At 38.3% G+C, this 20,999-nt stretch overlaps 1 protein-coding gene across 9 annotated transcripts in view; it reads left to right on the forward strand.

Moving 5' to 3' along the window:
- Positions 1-20,999, forward strand: part of MAST4 (microtubule associated serine/threonine kinase family member 4) — a 516,707-nt gene that overhangs the window by 198,872 nt on the left and 296,836 nt on the right. The gene's annotated exons all lie outside the window — the stretch shown is intronic.

A 20,999-nucleotide genomic window follows, 5' to 3' on the forward strand; every position in this document is an offset into this window, starting at 1 on the left:
TCTTAATTCATTATTTCTGAATTAAAAAATGCATGCTTGAGAATACAGAATATATGGCACATTTAGAAATGCTTCCTTAATGTTCTTTGAATCACAGCTGGTCATGTTATCTGCTTTCTGTTTTAAATATCAATTACTAATACTAATATTTATATTACCGTAATATAGTATAGGCAAACTAATTATTTGCAGGTAAACAAAAAAGGGATTAAAGAAGTTGGGGTTACATGCCATCTATTGTTCTAAGCCTAAGTAAACAGACTACCTCCTTAATGAATTTCAGTGTGGTCATTGTTTTGAATGTACAGTGTGGTTAGTCACTGCTGTGGATTTCCTTTTCTTTGTTTTCATCACCTCTATAAAGTTCTGGTAATGCACAGCTGTTTGTGTGTGTCCACATCCTCTTTGGGGTCCCTGGATAAATATGGAAAAGCTCTTTGTTCAAGAGATGATAAACTCTATTAAACTCCTAATAGCTCAGCTCATTAGTAAATTGATAGTAATTCTGCTGAGAGTTTTGTCTCTTCTTTAATTAATTTTAGGTAATTTTTAAGTGTATTTTTGAGGATAAATTCCTTTTTGTGTGGTTTTTCATTTCTGTGATGCATATATATGTTACAGCTTCAGAGGAGATGGTTGATATATATGTTGCTTTCAGGGGGCATGGATTTCATGGACCTTTTAATTTTAGAAATAAAGGAATCATTTTGGTTATTTAAAATAATGGTCTATTTTCTATCTAAAAGATTTGCAGCAAAACAAAGGAATGCTTGTTAATATAGTATTAGAATGCTAGGTCTTTATTGTACTTAATATACTTTTACTGTACCTGCCATCTGTATAATGGATTAAAAATGTCTGCTTTCTATTATGAATGAGATAAAAGTCTTCACACTGGAAGAAATAACAACACAAAAGTGCTTAAAAGTTCTGCCACTTAATAGTTACAACTCTGCTCTGGCTTTTTAAAGCCTATTTTGTTTGCACTCCTGTTATATCTAACATTTTTAAAAAAAGACATCACAAATATAGAGTATCTGTTTTAAGAAATTCCAATGTAAGGAAACTATTTACAAAATACAAAACTTAAGTATGTATTTGTATTATAACAGATGTCACTGTAGAGTTCCTCAGAGTAACGCCACCTAGTGAATTTAAGAATTAATTTACAAATATAGCTATGTGGAGTATTTCAACATGCAAATGAAGTACACCCGTAGCAGCAGTAAAGCTAGGCTGAAACCTGCACTTTTGTGTTCCTGGCTCCAGCCCTGTGCTGCCAGGTGATCCTGTGCAAGTCACACACCGTGTTGGTACCTTTGTGGTCTATAAAATGCCCACTGCAATATATGACTTTTGAGTATATTGAATAAGTAGATAGATATAATTGAGTTTTTAAAAGTGAAAAGGCCATATAATAAATACAGTAGCATGTAGTAGGTACTCAATAAAAATTATATTGTTGAAAAGCAAGGGATGATTTCTATTCTTTTAACATTCTGCATCACTGCTAATAAAATGAAATCATTATATTTATACTTCATGTTTGTTTGAATTTGTCTTTAAGTTAGAACATTTAAGCTAGTAAACATTATTTACAGGGATCATTATACCAGGCTAATACAGGAGATTTTATATTGTAAAAATAAAAGTCTGTGCACTGCATAGATGTATAATATGTGGGACTAACCAGCTCTTTAAATAACTTAAAACCTAGTGTCAAAAATCTGGAGTACACTTCTAATTCTCTAAAATCTAATTTTATAATGATGCAGTATATGTTTAGAACCTATTTAAAAAATTTCAGTACCTCTAGCTGTTAAAACATAGGCCTACTAGTGGTGTTTTTAAAATTTGGACTTTGAAAAATTATTTTTAGTCAGAACGTATAATTTCTCAAAGCGTGACAACCTCATAAAATGGCAGCACAACTGAGTTGTTCATCTTAAGTGACTGCACTTTTCCATCTTTTCTATGGACTGTATTAATATTTCCAGTACTACCGATAGCACTTCAATCACTGCCTTTGCAATAAGAATGAGAGAAAGAGGCCCCAATGGCTTCCACTGTTAGAAATCTGGGAAACTTTTCAGATTGCATCTCAAAACACAGGGAATTCTGACGGATGGATGGGCTTGGGCAGACCTTGGACTTGGGGCAATTTGAATTTCTCGACAGGTCTAATTCGTCAAAGGATAACTGGCTCCTTTCAGGTCCACTATCCCTCATATATGGATCATATTTTTTAACTGTCAGGGAAATTAATTGTTTCAGTGATTTCTGTTATGTTTCCCTTATATTTGTTTTAATGAAAGTGTTCCTATCCCTAATGTGATAGATTTCAACCCCGGAGAACAATGAACAGCAGGCATTATTAAGGCAGGTACAAGTCACCATGAGAGAGAGGGGCATCTCAGAGACTCCTCCTTCTGGTGCTTTTCTCTGCCTGGCATCATCTTCTGTGTTTGACCCTCCTTCCCAAATTAAATTTGACAATTTCAGTCTGCTTCTAGACTCTCACATGCAGCTAGAATGTGAAAATAAATTTTTCCCTAAATGACTCTACAATACAGTTAAACAACAAAAATAACTAAGTATTTATAATTTAGACTTCCAAATTTGCGAATGTGTTTAGGTTTTTTGTTTTGTCTGCTTCTTTTTCTCCTATACGTGACCTCACCTTTGCCCCCAACCTTATTTAAAACAACAACAACAATCTAACATTCTTACCTTGACCTAGGCTATTTCCCAGTGGCCTCAGTCAGGAATTCAATTTTAGAAAGAAAAGACGAAATGGACTCTTAGTTCTGACTGGGTATCAAACTACCTGTATTCTGAGGTGCTTGAATGAATTCAAGTCCTAATGTCTCAATGTTTCTTCTCGGTCAACTTTATTGTGACTATGGATATGTTTACACTTGACCTGAAATTCAATAGTAGGAGCATTATGTGGGAACATTACTCTGTATTCATTTGAAGACTCTGGGTGTTTTTAGGAAAGAAGTCTGGTTGGAGGATTATACTTGAAACACCTATGATAATATTCCTTTTTGGGATAAGGTTCTTTTGTTCTTCAGCAGTTCCAGAAAGACATAAGGACTTCTTCAGGACAGGAAGGATCGAAATGGCAAATGAACTTTTGATCATTGTGGGTACTTAGTTTATTTGATAAATTAGTGTTCTTTTCTGAATGGTGTCTCTTATCCATTGGAGGAGTTCAGTTTCTGCCTCTGAGATAGAGACAATGCTATAGTTTCAGTTTCCTGATCCAGAGGATAAGGATGGTATGTCCTCAAAAATTTTATGTTCAGAAAAATCTTTATTTTATACTCTAAGAATTATTTTTAACAGTGTAAAATAAGCAAATTTGGTTACTAGCTCTTCCTTGGCACCTTCTGACTCTTTGGTTTAATTGTTAATAAACCAGAACATTGTCATCTTTGTATTTTTGCCAATGAAATAATTCTCTAGTTCATACTGGTTCCCACCTTTGATTTCTCCATCTCTTGCCCACTGTCTATTCTATCATAAAAATATGTGTAAAGCCTAGGCTTACCCTCTTTCACACCTGGATTGCCAGTATGTGTGGTACTCTTGTGTCTAGGCCCTTCTCCAATCCATCGTGCATCTCAGCCCAGATCCTATATCACTCACCTGCTTTAAAAATCCCTGTTTTCCTATACCTACCCCAGGATAGAGTAAAATCATCCATTGCTCTCTAATTTAGCCACAGTCTTCCTTTCTGGTCTCATCTCTATATTTGCCTTTCCAAACCTCCTCTCTAAATCTTTGCCTTTCAATACCTCCTCTGTCAGTGTGGTTTGGGGTTTCCAAACTTCATAGATCCCCTTTACCTACACTATCCTTTCTTTCTTGTGCTCAAATTCTTCTTGCTTATCAAGGGACCAAAGTCAATTCTAATGTTTTCATTAAATTTTCTATATTTACTGCATTCCATTCTGAACTCTATAATAGTCATTGTCTATTTGCACACCTAATCCTAAAACATGCATTATTTCAAAAGTATTAAATTATTTAAAATTATTTCATTTATGAGCATCTTAAACTGAAACTATAAACCTGTTGATGATTAGTGGTTTTAGAAGCAGATATGTGTTCAGGGACATCGAACAGCTCTGTAACTTGTGTAAAGTTTCTTAACCACTCTGAATCTCCATATCACATCTGTAAAATGGAGATAATAAATTAGGTGTTTGAAGGGGATTGTAATTCTTTTAGCATGGTGTCTGACACTTAGTGCTCAGTTAACCTTAGCACTCTTCCCCCATCCCCACGAAGTCTTGCATAGTGCAATTTAAAATAATTAAATGTGGGTATCAGACAGGGTCCAGGCAATAAAAAAGATGACATGCATGAATTGGATAATTTGGGTAGAGTTTAGTAAAGGGATTTTTTAAAAGATATGGGCAGGTTGGGAAAGTTTAAGGGATGGTGCAGTCCCAGGAGCTAGAAGAAACAGGGAGCTATTACTATGACTAGGCCTGAAAGGGTACGGGAGGCAATGGTTACACAACCTGGAGACAAGGCACGAGATGGCAGCAGTGACCTTAAGTAAAGAGACTCAGCCAGCCGTGTTCACAGGGATATACCAGGGGAATACCTCAACCTTATTATCCTCTGTCCTTCTGATCACTTGCTGTGCTCCCTATCTAGCAGAACCCAACTAGAAGTCAGAGGAGAAGGGAGCCCTCCATGGATGTTGTCCATGCAGGTCAGACTCTGGGGCCCAGGGTGGGGTGGAGAGCAGATCTGGATGGGCAAATGAAGTACACCCACTGTGGCTTATTATGGACACGTGTTGAGCCGCCCCTTGCTCTTAGCATTTTGCCAGCTGAAGCCAGTATTGAAGTTTTCATAGTGTACATTGTTGGGACCTGAACTGAGTTCTAGCATTTGGACAGATTCAAACCTGCTTTTTGTGAAAAGCTGTGCCCCGCCCCGGCCTTTGCCTACTGTTGTGTAAGATGACATAGACTCTCCAATCAGGCTCTTAATCCTCATGGGAAAATGTTAGTTCATCCCCTTCCACTTTAGTGTCTGAAGCACATGGCTCGCCTTTGAATCAATAATGCAGGATACCTGCTGCAGGTCCTGCAAGCAGTCTCAATTTTAAAGTGCTCTGCTCTGCAGATCCTGTGAAAGCTCGGCTCAGAGAAGTGATATGTGAGAGGAATAGCCCAAGAGACCTCTTACCATTCATCTCCCGGATTCCCCGGGGTCTGCCCCGTAGCAGGCCCTATCACGCAAATGCAGTGCTCCCACACTGCCGGCTTTGCTCCTCTCGAAACCCCTTTGCAGAATTACAACTTCACATTATGTCCTTGGCTTTTATTGAGGGTTGCTAAAAGAAATGACTGTGAGAAAACATCTTCGCGCTTTTTGTAAAACTCCCCTTGAAGCCCCATCCATTATGTTGTGTCCTGTCTCTTAGATGAGGCCCACATGATAAATTAGCTTAGCATTGAGCATCGAAAAAGTTTCTCCCTCCCTAGGTGAAAGTTTCTTTTAATCAGATGGGAACTGTGACCCATCCTATGTCTTTCGATTTTTGCCTTAGCCACCCAGAACTGAGTTTTATGCTCATTTGTGATAGCGTTCTAGATAAAATTTAGCCACCACTTCATTGTTAACCTCGTGGTTCCTTCTCTCAAGAGTTGTGTGGCTTTATTTATTATATCCTTTGAAAGCCGCAAATTGTCTCAAAGATTTCTTAAAGTAGATAAGACCTAAAATTTTTGATAATGTTGCATTTAACACAGTGAAATTATTTAAAAGAATGACGGAAGACAAAAGGAGAGTAACAGGCCAGCTAATCAATAAACCATGTAAACCATAAAAATTGAGAATTACATGAACCTAGATTAATATGCATGCAGCAACCAATCATTTTAGTGTTGGCACCAGAGTCTAACTAAATCCAATATGGTGTTCAAATTTACTTGAAACTTACATTTCAAATAAATTATGAGTAACAATAGAGCTTTCTAAAATGTCTTAGAAGTCACATGTCTTTTTTTAGAAGCAACTGAAAACATGGACATTGACAGATAACTTATGAGATATAGATGTTAAAGGACAGCATTGCCCTTAACATCATGCTTTTGACACATATTTAATGATGTGGGGAAAAGCTGACCATAACTAATGTCAAGTGAAGAAAAGAACAGGCTACTAACTGTATATATAATGTATGTACAATTCTTTTAAAATAGGCACCATACATAGATACACATACATACATATGTGTGAGCAAGGTGAAAGAGAGTGTGTGTGTACTGTAGCCCAGTTGGGATGGAAGGAAAGAACACGCACAAGCTTTAGAGCCTTCAAGGTCATGTCTATTACTTACTGTGTGATGTTGGTCAGGCTATTTAATTCCTCACCAAGAAAATGCTAGCACTTACTTGCAGAGTTGTTGTGAAAGAATTAAGGTATAAAAGGCCTATAAAATATTCATCATAACTAACATTTATTGATAAGCCATATTCTTTTTCTTCATTATTTTCATTTATAAGAAGAAAATGCACTATAATGTCGATAATTCTTGGTGGGGTCATAAGAATTTGTTGTTGTTTGAACCATTTAACAGTAAGCATTTATCGCTTTATAATCAGTCCAAAAAGTGGATTGGGGGACCTATTTTTAATTTTTTTTCCTTTATTTTCTAAGAAAAACTTTTATGACTGCAGTCCCCAACCCTTGGGCTGTAGGACCAGTACTGGTCTGTGGCTTGTTAAGAACCAGGCCACACAGCAGGAGATGAGTGGCAGAGGAGCAAGCGAAGCCTCATCTGTGTTTAATAGCCGCTCCCCATCACTCATGTCACCACATAAGCTCCACCTCCTGTCAGATCAGCGGTGGCATTAGATTCTTATAGGAGTGTGAACCTTATTGTAAACGGCGCATGTGAGGGATCTAGGCTGCGTGATCCTTATGAGACTCTAATGCCTGATGATCTGAGGTGGTGATGCTAGCGCTGGGGAGCAGCTGCAAATAGATTATCATTAGCAGAGAGGTTTGATTGCACAATAAATGCAATGCACTTGAATCATCTGGAACCTCCCTCCCCTGCTGTTCCATGGAAATATTGTCTTCCGTGAAACTGGTCCCTGTTGCCAAAAAGGTTGGGGACCACTGCTTTATAATACTCAGCACCATCAATGAAAGGTCCTAAAGACTGCTTTTTATTTTATGCAGTTTTTTTGGAATTTAGAAAGGTCAATCAACTTCAGTGTGATATATGTCTCCAAACCTTAGGACAGTGGTTCAATTGCAGCTGGCTGCCCCTTTGAACCACCTGGAGAGCTTTCTTGAAGCCTACAGTCTAAATACCATTCACATCAATTCAGTTAGCATCTGTCAGTGGTGTGCAGCCCAAGTTGAAACCCAGTGCTCCTAGGGTATTGTCTAACCCCAAAGTCATGAAATATACAACTTCTGTATCTCCAAATGTAAGGTTTGACAACCTTTAAAACATATGATAGAGCTTTGTCTCCTTTCTTCCAGTGAGACTTGGGGATTTTTTTCTTTTTTGTGTGTGGAGAGGTGGGTGGAAAGTAGATGTATTCACTACATGTGTTTCTCGAATTCCCAAAGAACAGCAGTGATGGTAATGAGAGAGCTCAAACCATTAACAAACCCACCTTGGGGGGACAATTATTGCAGTAGGGTAGCTGGAGGCAGCTCCAGACCATTGCTCCGAAAGGACCCATGGCACTGGTGGTGTCCAGGTGCAGTTTTACACTTTTTAAATTGCTGGCTCATACTTCACGGTTTATATCAGGAGATACCTCAAGGGCATAGTAAGACAGTTGCTTTGTCCCTTGAAGCGTTTCCCAAGTGTTAGAGATAACAAATGCTTGTGATATGGAATGAAACCTTATCACAGATATTCTTCAGTAACATTCATGTTTGAGTTCTCAAAACATTGGCTGTTTTAGTTAGACTGTGAATGCATGTGCTTTTGATCAGGCAGTCAAGGGCAGAACCTCATTCTTTGCTTTTCTTTCAGCAAATGTTTAATAATAGCATATATTGAATAGATTTGTGTCTGACTTGTGTGTCGCGTCTTAAATTTACACTGTTGTACCTTTATCTGAGGCTCTAGCAGTACAAAAACGAGTAGAATATGATACTGACCCATGAGGGGTTTATAGTATTGCTGGGGAGACAGACAGCAATTTCTGAATCAGCAAGTGCTGCAGTCCTTGTCAGTCAAGATGCAGGAGCCTTGGGGATGGTACCCAGTTCTGCTGAAGGAGGCTGGGAAGGCTTTTTGGAGGTGAGGATGTTTCTGCTGGTTGGTGAAGAATGAACAGGTACTGATTAGGCAAGAAGGGCATTCCAGGCAGGGGAAACTGTGTGTGCTAGGTGTGGTGGATAGACAGGGTGCACCCTTTTCAAGGAATTGCAAATAGTGCATGTGAGAAGCAGGAAGTGATGAACAGAGTTCCAAGAATGATGCCATATTGAGCAATTTGGACTTCATAATCTAGGAAGCCACTGAAAGATTTTAAGCAGGGCATAGAAATATTTTACCAACTGTGAACTATTCCATCAACTATTAATAAAGAGTGGTTGGTAAGAGACCAGAAATATAAGCAGAATAAACAGCTAGGAAGTTAGAAGTGAGGAAGTGAGAGATGATGCCACTGGACCAAGACAGTGGAAGTAGAGAAAAGCCAATTGAAGTTAGAATTAATAGGACAAGGTAGAATCAACAGGACATGGTGATTCATTGATGGTTGGGAAAGGAGAGATGGGAAAAAGCTGGAGGTGACTCCCAAATGTCAGGAATTAGAGACTAGAAATAAGAGCAAGGAATAAATGTGATTTGGGTGGTGAGAAAAGGATTAGTTGGTTCTGTGAATCTTGAGTTTGAAGAACCTGTGGAAGCCATCTTGGTTACACATGTTCAGTAAGTAGTTGGATATGTGGTTTCAGACTTTGAAAGAGATGTCAATCCTGGATAGAAAGTATGAAGCCATCAGCTGTAATAATTAATTGAACTAGACTGTGAGTAAGAAGAGAACACAATTTCTCCCAGACTAATAGATTTCCACTAGAATAGTTTTCAAGAATTATACCATAATGTGTATTTTAACACTTACTTTGCAGGAATGGTTAAAATTACATAGTGTGCAAAGTAGTTTTATTGTTTAGTGTCAGGCCTTGAAAATAATGTATCCAATTTTGAAGATGTGTATTTGCTTTTTTTTTTTGCAAATTGCTTCCAACTTTGACAACTTGCCTACGGGTCTCATTCCAATACAATTTTGAAAAGGTAGAATGAAACATCTCAAACTAGAGGCTGTAATGGAAAAAGCAATTCATTCTTAAATGAAGATGATGAGGTGGTACTGTATAGCTTGAAACAGTGAGTGAATTTAAAACCTGAGTGAGATTACATCAAATTCAGCCAAGATTTTTTTGTTCCATTTGAATGAAATACCATAATTGAAGATAAGGGGCTTCAACTAAGAAAGACCTGACATGTACAATTTTATCAGTTTTCTTATACTCTGTTTTCAGTTTCTTTGTGTATGTGTGCACAAAACCATTAAGTCATAATGATAATTTAAAAAACTGACCCTTCTTTTGGACAGCAAATAAGAATATGGGCTTAATTTTACTAGCAACACTTTCTCTCGGAGTTCCTGACTTGCCTAGTAGTTTAGTATGTTTGAACATGCAAATCCTCAGGAAGATAGTAGGGAGTCAGAGGTAGAATCTATTACAGTGAACTCAAAATGATTGTAGAAAGCATTAAACATTTTCTATTGGATTTTTTTTTTTAGCTTCATGCTCAAATTTAGAAGCTAGATGTAGAAATATTTCATTTTATATGATTTTTATCTTAATATTTTTTGTAAGATAGTTTTATATTTTCTAATTACCCATTCTCTCAATTTTAGCATTGTGGTAAAGGTAAAGATTGAGTAATACCATTGATTTGACTAGTTCATACTTTTTCATTAAAACTTTATTCCCAGTATAGATTGTTAAACTCACAGATACATTTTCCATGATCTGTTCAGCAATCAAGCTAAGAGACATTGTGGTGAATAAGAATCAAATTTGGATAACGTGATATATTCTGTTCTCTTAGTTTTCCACTTCCCTGTATTAGAAGTAGACATTCACTTTCTTGCCCTAGCCTCATGGTGGGACAAGACAGTGCCCCCACCACTACCACTTGACTGTAGGCTCAGCCCTGGTGACTTTTAATTGTCCAGTGAGCCGTTAGTGGATGTGTCATGAACAGAGGCTGCACATATGCTTGGGCATTTTCACAAAGTCTTGTGCTTTGGCGATTTACCTTGAGAAGAACATGCCTAGCGTAGACACTGCCCATTTAGCCTGGGTTCCCCAGCAAAACCCTGTGCAGCCGACCTACGTACACCTGTAGCCTGAAGTAAGACCAACAAACTCATAATCTACCTGCAGACTTGCGGGTGTGAGAGTGTTTATTGTTATAAGCCACCAAGCTTTGTGGTAGGTTGTTACCCAGCATTGTGATGACAAGGATGCCTAATACAGGGGGCAGGCTTATATTGTGGTTAAGAGCAGTGGCATCGAAATCTCCTAGACTTCTCTTTGAATGTGGGTCCACTACTTACTGGCTTTATTTTCTTGGACATGCTACTCTCTTCTAGACTTTAGTTTTGCCATCAGTAAGATATGTTACCTCCCAGGAATGTTGTAAAAATAAATAAGATATGTGCATGTAAATTACTTTGAACAGCGTCAAGCAGATAGTAAGAATGTCATAAGCTCATAAGAAGTTGTGGTTACTCTTACTGTTGTATTTGTAGACCCCTGAGCCTGTCTCCTCCTCTGCTTCCTTTGCATCATGTAGCTTTGCCGCATCCTAGCTGTGTGACTCTGGAACAGGTTCAAACTTTTCTGAGGCTTAGTTTTCTTTTCTATAATGTGAGAATATGAACATCTGGCAGGATTATTATGATGACTATACCAAAGATAGGTAAATATCTAACTATGTTAGGTAAGGCTGCTATAACAAAATGACTTAGACTGGGTGGTGTGAACAGCAGGCATTTATTTCCTACAATTCTGGAGGCTGGGAAGTCTAAGATCAAGGTGCCAGCAGATTTGTTTTCCCATAGGGGCTCTCTTCCTGGTTTGCAGACAGCTGCCTTCTCACTGTGTGGTAGAAAGATCTCAGGTCTCTTCCTATTTTGATAAAGGCATTAGTCCCATCATGAGAGCCCCATTTTTATGACCTAATCTAATCCAAATTAGCTCCCAAAGGCCCCATCTGTAAATACCATCACATTGGAGCTATATAAACTTGGGGGTCAGGGGAGGTATACAAACATCCAGACCACAGCACTAACCCTGGCTAGGTGAGTACTTAGTAAGAATGGCTTTATTATTATGTTCACTGTCCCTGTGTTCCTTTATTCCTTCACTTAATTCATTAAGCTCAGTTCTCCATTCCTAATTCTTGGGTTTCTGAAATGAGCTAAAGCATAACACCTTGTAGTTTTGACTTACCTCTTGGTTTCTAGCAATCCTGTTTTCATTAAAAGGAAAGAAAGACTGTGGGTGGCAAAAATTGACAGAACAAAAATTCTGGGATTGGGAAGGCACAGTATATTGATACGGCCCTTCAAATATGTAGTACTTGTGTATCTACTATCCTTTTGCTCCTATGGGCATTAAAAAAGTAACTTGTTAGAAGTAAGAGGATTTATATAGGGCAAGGAGTAGCTAATATGGAGCCAGGAAAGGCTTTTGATTGCAGAAAAACAAAATGCTAATTAGGAGAGATCAGCATTAGAGTGCATGGTGATCGGGGTGGGGTGGACTCACAGGCGGGCTCACATGTATAATGTGTCTGTTAGTCAATGTAGCGGAGGTGGCATCTAAAAAGCTTTTGTTTTAAATGGACAAAATAGCCAAACTCACCCTTTTACCTTCTGGAAAAATGTTTTTTGTGTTGGCTTTCTGTCGTCTTATTCTCGTGTGTTCTTTCTTTCTTTCTTTTTCTTTTTTTACAAGTATTGTACACTGCCTTATCTATTTCATTTCCACGTGTGGGTTCCCTGACCACATCAGCTATTAGCACCTAGTATTTTATGCTTCCTCTCCAGAATTTGTTCCATAGAAAACCTGTGTCCTCAACATATTTGCTTTGAAATTATTTTGATCTTTATCAGCTGGAAAAGGTTTAGAGATCTTAGATATTAACTTCTGTATGCCACTTTCTCTAGAAGCTAATTGACTGATTTTGGGTGGAGGAAAGATGAGAGTCTATACATTTGACCAATTTCACAGAGCTTACCTAGCAAGCTATTGAAATGCAAATATAGACCAGCTTAGAGACTCCAAGATTTCACACATTCAGTTCTTTGTTTTCTTCTGAAAAATAAGCATTCGAAATTGCTACACATTCTGTTATTCATGTGCTTTATATTTAGGTTCCACTTGTATGTCTAGATAAATCTTATCACCATTAATTAAAATTTCATGAATAAAACTTTGCATCTCTAATGCCAACCCTAACCTAGGCAACTTGAACCAATCAGAATAATTTGAAATGCAGCCCTTAAATGAGCTCTTGTGTGTGTGTCTGTGTGTATGCCTTTACTTACACACGCATGCCGTTACCTTAGCTATAACTCTTCTTCACTTAAATCTACTCTATGTAGAATGGGTAAGAATTCAAGTTCTCTTTATGCTGTTTTGCCTCAGAAAAACCGGAATCTTTCAAATGTGGTGCTTAAAAGGCTTCCGTGCTATAGAGCACTGATGTCAACACACTTTTTCTTTGATAGTTGTCACATTAGTGGTCCTGAAACAGAACACAGTTTCCTGTGCTGTCCATTCACTTGTATTTTCAAGTCACCCCCCACTTTTCATTTGTCAAGTACTTTAAAAAGAATATTATGTGTCAGCAAGACAGTTTCTCTGTCATTTGATCTGTTCTACAAGTTAGCCTTCCTGAACAGTTAATGCCTTTAGAGTCCCTTTTTTCCTAAGCTGTGGTCACTGCACCCCTAACGCAGGGGAGAATGATTCTCTTCACCAGATCCAGGACTCCCTCCGTCCAGTCTCCTGCCTAATGCCATGAGTGCTAGCACTAGTGTTTTCTGATAAAGCCTTTGATACGTGACAAGGCTCACTATCTATCCAGCATTATGTTTAGAAGAAGGAACATAGATTGAAGTGAAGTTCTTTGTGAAGCCTCGTGTCCCCATAGAAGAAATGTTGATGATGGGTTGAATTGAGCTTCCCGTCACTTTCTGGTAGCCATATCAAAAGTGATATTGAAGGTTCTGAAGGTTCCAGGTAGGGTCAGTTGTTTTGAGAAAATAACAAGTGTCCATGGGAATTTTGATACATGGGTCAGGGTATATCAGTGCCCGGGCTTAGAGCACAAAGGGATCACACCAATTGCTGTGTTTGGACCCTCTTTCCTGATTTATCTCAATTTTTAGCATGCCCCCCTTCAGGTCTGTTACAATGGCTATGCTGGGGTGGATGCTGGTGGTGAGCAGTGGCTGAGTCATTTCCTGCCTCCTCAGGCCAGGAGGGTGTCTTTCATTATGATGGCCTTCCCGTCTGGGTCAGATGCTTTCCTTAAGTTGTTCTAAACTGAAAGCTGGTGTGAAGTCTGGCATGCATCTTTAACAGCTGGTCCAAGTCAGTTGTGTGTGTGTGTGTGTGTGTGTGTGTGTGTGTGTGTGTGTGTGGTGGTGGTGGTATTGTGGTTGCAGGGTGAGGAGGGTGTTGGCGGTTATGGGCTCTGACTTTCTGCTTTCCACAATTCCCCCTACTCCTGGGTTTTCTAAGTTATGGGCTCCTGTGACTTCAGATGCACACTTTTTAAATGTTTTTTCCATCTGTGTTAAAAAGAGAAATTACTTTGGATGTAGTATAAAAATGTTGATTTGAGCACCTTTGATTTTATATCTCTGCTGAAAACAGTTGCATTCTTCTAGCACCTGCATCTCTTCCTGGTATTGTGGTCTCTGGGAAATGTTTTAGCTGATCATCATTGGACCAGTCTCATGGGAATGTTCATTCACTCACCCAGCAGATATATGTTGTGCATACTTTGTATGTACCAGGTTGGGGTAACAAGGGCAAATAAGACCCAATTCCTGAAGTCTTCTGGGAGCTTATGGGCAAAAGTTGAGGGGAAGGCAGACTAGGAACTAGACAACTAAATGCAGAGTGAGTGTTATGACAGTTAGCCTGTCACATGCCAGGTGCTCCATAAATGGGTGTGTAGATAGGTGTATAGGATGCTGTGGTACCTAAGCAGTGGGGTTATCAGAAGCATGGCATCGATGGTGGAGGTTGGTGATTGCTTTTTGTTTTGCTCATGTTAAGTTTTGGGTCCCTTTGGGAAATTAAAGGGGAAATATCAATAGATAAGAAGGATATATATGAGCTCAGAGAGATGTGAACAAAAATGATATGGAGATAAAGATCTAGGTGGTGCTAAATGAGTGCTAAATGAAGACATGGGAATGGATGAAATCGCCCAGTGAATGTGTGAGGCACAAGAAGAAAGGAGGACCTAGGCAGCAACACTGATCCATTACAGTCACACATCTTTAGGGATACTTTAAGATTAGTGAACCAAATGAATAAATAAAAAGGGAGACATTTAGTTATTGGACAGTATGTGTTTGGTCCTTCCTCTTTGCTGGGACTTCAAAGATGCTCTTGAAAATTGCATCCTATGTAATATTTATAAACATAACATTTATTGAACTTTTAAGTGCCAGGCACCATTCTAAGTGCTTTACATGTGTCAGCTCATTTCATTTCTACAAAAGCCCCTTGGGGAAGTTGCTGTTATCCTCAGTTTTTAGAGGAAGAAACTGGAGAGTTATGCAACCTTTAGTTAATTCATAGAATTAGTAAGTGACAGAGCTTAGCTTCAAGCCTAGAAATCTGGATTCAAGTCAAGGTGGTTTGGCCTCCCTTTTAATGTCCTTACGATTTTTTTTTCCCTTTCAAGGTAGGCCAGACAGCTGGTACAACTTATAATTATAATCTATTGTGACAAGTGCAGTAGAAGCTGTATCCAGGATAACATAGAATCCCAGAGATGGGTGGTAGGGTGTCTATGTGAAGGTGGTTAGCTAGACAGAAAAATAGTGATAAGCTCCAGTCATCCATACTTCTCCAGTAGCCTTAGGAGCTAAAACTATGTTGTGTTTTTTTCAACTGTAGGCTTAGAGGGGCATATCAGTTTGGGATATTTTTTCTATGAAAAGCAGGATGACATAATGTTCATTGTAGTAAGAAGTAGGCTGTCTTAGTCTGTGGAGGTGCAGTTAGTTTGTTGCTAGAAATGAATGACTTATGTCCTAGAGAAAATAGAGCTAATCCAAAACTGTAAATTATAAAGTGTGTACTTTTATCAGAAGAGGTATATTATGGTATGAAATTTTGGGGACAGTCTCTCAAAGTCTTGGAAGGATTTCAGGAGCTAGTTTATATATGGAGAGCCAGGCTGGCAAATAAAGAGAAATGAATAAAGCAAAAAATAAAATTTTAGTTGCTAAGTTAATTTTAGTTCTGGGAAGATAGGGTGAAAGATATCCAAGGGTCTCAGGGAAAGAAAATGATGTCCAGGAACATTTATTAATTTTTATGTGGAAAATAATATTGAGTGAGAGCCTATAACTTTGCATGACTTAACCAAATTGAGATCTTACTGCGTTAGAAGATGTGGTTCCTTGATGCTAATGCTGATCCCTGGCAACTCCCTTTCCCAATGCCTTCCTTAGCAGCCCCTTATTTCCATTTGGGAAAGATGCTCTTTCTTGCTGGACATTAATTGGGAAATACATAGCCTCAACAGTAATTGGAATCTACTTTGGGTGTATGAAGACAGTTCGTTTTTTAGGAAGATGACAATACCATGAAAGGTAGGGCCAACCCATGAAAAGAAACTCAAGTCCTTAAAGACAACATAAGGCCACCGGATCAAACCTTACCCAAAGCAAACCTCTCACTGGACATTTCAGGTACTCCAGTGGGTAAGTCCTTTATATTAAGTCACTGAGATTTGGGTATTTAGTTACTTGGGAAAAAAGCATCCTATAGTTCAGAGTTTTAATTTTGTTACTGTTTGCTTAAGATAGAGATTTTTCCTTTTGAATATTCAGAAATTTCTATTTTGGTGTCAAAGTTTATTTAGTGTATTCCCCCGTCCCCTAAATATATTTTTTCTTCTACACATATTTCTTATTTATGTTGTTTTATAATGTAAATCTGTTTTATAGATGAATAATTTGCTTATGAAAGGGTTAGAAGATGTGCAAACAGGTGATACTTAAGGAATACAGATTTATTTCAGTGAAATTTGTCATAAAAATATTAAAACTTCTTTGAAGGATTAGTACATATATGCTTTTACTCTGATAACCTTTTTAAAAGCAGGCAGATTTTTTGTTTACTAAGAATTACTAGGCGTGACTTCACCAATGATCAGTTATCCTACATTATTATAATTTTTAACCTAAGTGATTTGACAGTGATAAACAGATGAGGCAGCAAGTCAGTGCAAAGCTTTATATCATCATTGCCTTTTATCACTTCTGCTCTAAATAACTGTTCTCATCTGTGGGCTGTTAGATGCAGTTGTATGAGGATTAGTATGTATGGAATAGGAAATACTGCCTAGTAGTTTTTGTTGTTGTTGTTGTTCTCTGTTTCTTTTTCTTCTTTTCTTCCCAGTTTTCCTCCTCCTCTCCAGCACATTTACTTTGTGGAAGTTGTGCTCATGGCTTAGGATCCAATTCCATGGATGTTCTTGCCAGACCACATGTGTGTCTATAGCTGCAGCATTTATACACATGGTGCAGGCAGCTGGGATGGCCGGTGTGCTCGTATCAGAAAACTGGTTCACATATGTGGAGGTAGTTGCCTTTTATGCTGCCCACTCAGCTTTTTGCTCTTTTTGCATCATCACTTGCTACAGTGGAATTTTGTCGTGGGCTGGAACCTCTGCAAAACAGGAAACCTGTTGGACTCAGTGAAATAATTACTCTCAGAATCCTAATTATGGATAATTGAGGATGTCCTTGATCTAGGTTCTTTTGGATATCTTTGAATTGGGATGAGGTATCCCAAGCCAAAGTTGGCTTCCGTGGTCTAGAGGCTGACCCTGAAGCATTGTTGCAGAGTTGATGGAGGTTCTGTCTAGGCTATATTTATTTTTATAATCAGAAAGTTTAAAAAGAAATATGATTTTATAAGAGCTGTGTGTGAAATAAAGGAGATTGTCTCTAGGTCTGCTCAAATGTCACTTGGCAGAAAGCGTATTACCTCACAGGCATGAGGCAATTACTTGTAGTGGTTACATCAGCCAGAGTAAAGATGATCAATCCTGGATTCGTGTCCCTGCACAGCTTCTGACTCATTGCAGAATTCCAGATAAACAATTTACCTGATGTGACTTTCATTGCCTCTGTGACTTCTCCAGGGTTCAGATTTAGAGCTTTTCTTAAAAAAAAGAAAAGTATTTCTTTTGTTTCAATTGCTGAAACTCTGAGATGCTTTAGAATTAGAGAATCATAGTTTTAAGTCCAGAAAACCCTTGATTTAATCTAGCTTAATTACTTCATCTTTCAGCTAAGAATACAGAATTTCAGAGAAATAAAATAACCGAAGTTATAAAAATAGTGAATATCAGAATCAAGGCGTTTTTGTTCACAGTTGTCAAACATTCTTTCGTCTGTTTGTTCTTTCTACATATAGATGATGCTTGAGTTCTTCTGCATGGCCACACTGAACTATAGATTGAGTATCCCTAATCTGAAAATCTAGAATCTGATACTTTTTTAGTGCCAAATGACACCACCAGTGGAAAGTGACATGCCAGACTTCACGTGATGGGTCACAGTAAAACTGTCAAAACTCTGTGTCATGCACAAAATTATTAAAAATATTGTATAAAATTATCTTCAGGCTACGTGTATAAGGTATATATGAAACACAAATGAATTTCATGTTTGGACTTGGGTCTAATCCCCAAGATAAATCATTATGTATATATGCAAATATTCCAAAATCCCCCCAAATTCAAAATACTTCTTATTCCGAGCATTTTGGAGAAGGCATACTCAACCTGTATCACTTTTTAAATAAGAAATTAGTTCTTGCCTAACAGAAATGATCCCATTTCAGAAAGTTCATTAGTATTTTTCAGTGAGTCTTCTGATTTAACTTGGTAGATTGCAAAATGCTGCCACAAGTTGTTGCCACCCCTCATTTTCTAGAACTTGAATTCATATGTACTTCTTAACTGTTTAATTGTATGCTTTAGGACAATGAAACAAAACTAAAATGTTCTCAGGACCAGACACATAAGATACATATGTGTAAGGCCCACTAGGGGGACAATAGGATTGGTGGGACCTGTGACCAAACTGGAGAGTATATGTCCTGCCTAAAGGCATTAAAATTCCATTTTTATTTGGAAACTTTAAGCCCAGCAAAACATATTTGGACCAGAACTAACCTTTGCACCTAGTCTTTGTGATTCCTTATAAATCTAGTCCCTCATTTTTTTTTTTTTTTTTTTAAAGACAAATGCATTCAAGTGTCTTCTCTTGGAATGGAGAGAGGGTTTCTCCTGCCAGTAGAGGCTACTTAGGCAGTATTTATACTTACTGCATGCCTCATAGGTGCCCCAATAATATTTCCCCACAGATGGTAATCTCCGTCTTTTATAATTTAGAATGGTTTCAAATCATCCTAAAAACAAATGGGATTTTAGCACAATATTCCAACTTGGCCATATTTTTTACATGTAAGACGTCTAATCTAACTATCTTGCTATTTATATCTATGGATGCAAAGACTAAGCAGAAAGGCTTGGAGAAGACAGAAAGGGTTGGGTAGAGCATTTCCTTAATTAGGGTTTAATAGGAGGGTGGGCAGGAGTAGCAGTCTAATTGATTAGGCTGCCAGGCTATTTGAGCCAACCCGTTAGTTACAAATTTTTGTTACGCAAAATTTAACACCCATGACAAGAGCCCTAAGGACGCTGCAGCTAGCCTCAGATGCATTTTTTGTGTGTGTGTGCTGGCCGTTGCTCTTAAAGGACAGTTTAATTCGTGTGAGATACTGTTCCAACTTACTGTCCCTTTTCTTTCCTTGGGAAATGCCTCTTCAGAGTCACCATTTTCTTAATGTTTTAAAAACCTGTGTGACATATCTAAAACCCTTTTTATTTTTATTAGCACTACATATCACTGGATTATTATAGTGTCTGCACTTCTCTTTGTTGAGTCTCTATTTGTATCACCATTTCCTTGGTGCAGATTTCCTTCTGAAAATGAGCAGGAGCTAATTGTGGAATAATTCTTTTTGGGAACAGTTTCTATCTATACCCTTCCTTTTGTCTGTTTTCAGACTTGCTAAGTGTACCTGATTTCATTGTGTTATTTATTTTAGAGCTAGACAGTTTTGGAGGTTGATTTAGTTTGATCTCCTTATTGCATAACTCAGGTTATCTGACACTAGCAACCCCCCAGTATTTTTAATGAATCGTACCACCTTCTGCTAACAGTTCTAGTATTGGGCTCAATGCACTGAAATATTTTGAAAATACATAATAACCTACCATATTGCAATGGATGTCTACTAAATGTTACACTGTATGTGTATTAGCTGTAATCTTCAAAATGACCTGGCTAGGCATTATTAAACCCATTTTATAGAAGAGGAAACTGAGGCTTAGAGATGTTCAACAGATTGCCTGGACATCATAAGGCTTGTCTGTGTGGATAGAAAACCTGTATCTCTTTGGCTTCATAGTTTCTACTTATTCCCTGAACCATGGTGTGGCCCTTTCTTATGCCAAAGTTATTTTGAAGGAAAGGTTGGACTGAAAAACATTTTGCACAGCTGAAATCCATTTAGATTGTAATTTGGGCTACATTTCCCCCCTCAAAATTAGGAAAACAGACACACCTTTGTATAGAAAATATTATTGCCATGCAAATTCACAAAGCTCTACTGTGTACAGTTAGTTTACATAACTTTCAGAGATAGTTGTCAGTAATCTTCAAAGGACATCCTAATAAAATATTAAATATCTTCCCTCCCTAAATATTAATAGAGTTCCCATTATAGCCTTTCTGGTGGAGGGACAAAATGGTATGCAGAAAATATGATGAAATGAAGAGGAAGAATATAGTGTCTTCCCATCTGAAGATGGAAAACAAATATAGATGATGTAGTCTTCTTACCAATGTAAATAGTGGGTGGTGCTCTGGTTGATGCCCAAAGGGAGTCTAAGAGGAGGGTGGTTAATAAATCTCAAGTCCTTCTGTGATTTTCTGTTCTTCTGTTCTGGTGTCTTCATTCCTTGGCTATGGCCATCTGCCATGATGAAAGTAAACTTTTGCTCAATTTGTGTTGGTGAAGTAGATTGTACTAAAGCAGCGATCTCCACCCTTTTTGGCACCAGGAACTGGTTTCATGGAAGACAGTTTTTCCACGGACAAGGGGGGGGGGGATGATTTCAGCACATTACATTTATTGTGCAGTCAAACCTCTCTGCTAATGATAATCTGTATTTGCAGTCACTCCTCAGTACAAGCATCACTGCCTCAGCTCCATCTCAGATCGTCGGCCATTAGATTCTCTCAAGGAGCTCAGAACCTAGATACCTTGCATGAGCTGTTTACAGTAGGGTTCTCACTGCTGTGAGAATCTAATGTTGTGGCTCATCTGTTGGGAGGTGGAGCTTATGGGATGACTGGAGCGATAGGGAGCGGCTATAAATACGGAGGAAGCTTCCTTGCTCATGTGCCGCTCACCTCTTGCTGTGCAGCCTGGTTCCTAACAGGCCATGGACTGGATACTGTTCACTGCCCAGGGGTTGGGGACTGCAATGCTAAAGGGAAGAAAAGAGGCATGTTCAAAAAGCCTGCATAACCAGTGTGATAATTTAGTTAACATTATAAAAGATCTACCTG

The sequence above is a fragment of the Microcebus murinus genome, chromosome 11 (assembly GCF_040939455.1).
Source record: "Microcebus murinus isolate Inina chromosome 11, M.murinus_Inina_mat1.0, whole genome shotgun sequence".
Lineage (NCBI taxonomy): Eukaryota > Metazoa > Chordata > Mammalia > Primates > Cheirogaleidae > Microcebus > Microcebus murinus.